The sequence below is a fragment of the Manacus vitellinus genome, unplaced genomic scaffold (genome assembly GCF_001715985.3).
Source record: "Manacus vitellinus isolate BGI_N305 unplaced genomic scaffold, ASM171598v3 scaffold_38_pilon, whole genome shotgun sequence".
Lineage (NCBI taxonomy): Eukaryota > Metazoa > Chordata > Aves > Passeriformes > Pipridae > Manacus > Manacus vitellinus.
The window spans coordinates 6,788,832-6,790,082 of NW_021940526.1; positions in this window are offsets into that span (position 1 = coordinate 6,788,832).

The following is a 1,251-nucleotide window of genomic DNA, read 5'->3' on the forward strand; positions in this document are numbered from 1 at the left end:
GATTTGTGGGAGCTGGCCGGGCCCGCCGAGCAAACCCTGTGCCGGGGAACTCCCGCGTGTCCAGCGCCGTGTCCAGCGCCGGGGTTTTGATTACTATGATGTTTATTCTTTTCCGGGCTTGGGTCAGTCCCTGCCAAGGGAGGAGGGGACAGAGTCGAGTCCAGCTTCCTACTCTGGGCTTGCTCTTCCAGGGCTGTTTTGCCAAGCAAGTGGCTTCTGGCTCGTGCGTCGCTCCCGGTTCTCTCTGGGCTCTCAGTGTTGGAGGCGAAGGGGTCACGGAACCCAAAATCCCTCTGGGAAGCGGCGTGGAGGCGGGCGGGGGGGGGTGTTTACATGTGGCTTTGCCAGGTAAAGCCTCTCGGGCGGGGAAAACCTGCCCACGTGTCCAGCATTCTCCTCTCCTGATTAATTCCCCTTAGCTGGGAGAAACCTTTTGACTTCCACCGGGTGAAACCAGGGCGAGGTGGGGGGGACGACAAACACCGACTCCCAGCTTTCTGGGATCAAAACACCGTCTTTTTTTTGTCGGCGGTGTTTTTGCTTCCTCCCGGCTCCGGGCTGTGGTTATGGCTGCGGAGGCCTCGCTGGAACGTGCCCTTAGGAAAGATTTTGGGACATTATTGCAGTAATTACAGCTTAATGCAGTTTCACAACCTCACGTTGGCACGGCCGGGGCGAGGATGCTCCCGGAGTTCCACAGCTTCAGGTTCTTTTTCCCGGGAAGAAATGGATGTTTTCCCTGATTTTTTTATTTATTTTTTTTTTCTTCCCAAGTTCCTGCATTCTCATCAGCTGTTTTAGTGGAGCCTATGCTCTGTTAGTGTTGCCAGGGGCATCATCCTAAACAACTACAAGCAAATGGAAAATTCTTGGCGCTGCTTGACCGGGACCCTTGGATGTTCCCAAACGCGATTAAACTGGGAATGTGTAGGTGTGGAGCTGTTTTATCCCTGTCTGGGACCACAACTCCCAGGCTGTGACTTCCCAGGCAGCTCTCCCTGAGAGATATCCCTGGCTTTGCCCTGCACACCTCTCCCTCAGTCCCTTTGCCTTGGCAGTGTCCCGCCGGATGCGTGCCGTTAAGTTTTCCGCATGGAAGTGGGTCAGTCCCTCGGGAAGGAAGCAAAGGGTATATTTTTGTTGTGCTTTTATGTACTGATTTTTATCTGTGGTGAGCAGAGGCCGTGAGGTGGAGAGTTTCTCTCAGAAGCACAAGCAAGTGGCCTTTAATAATAACAATAATAATAATAA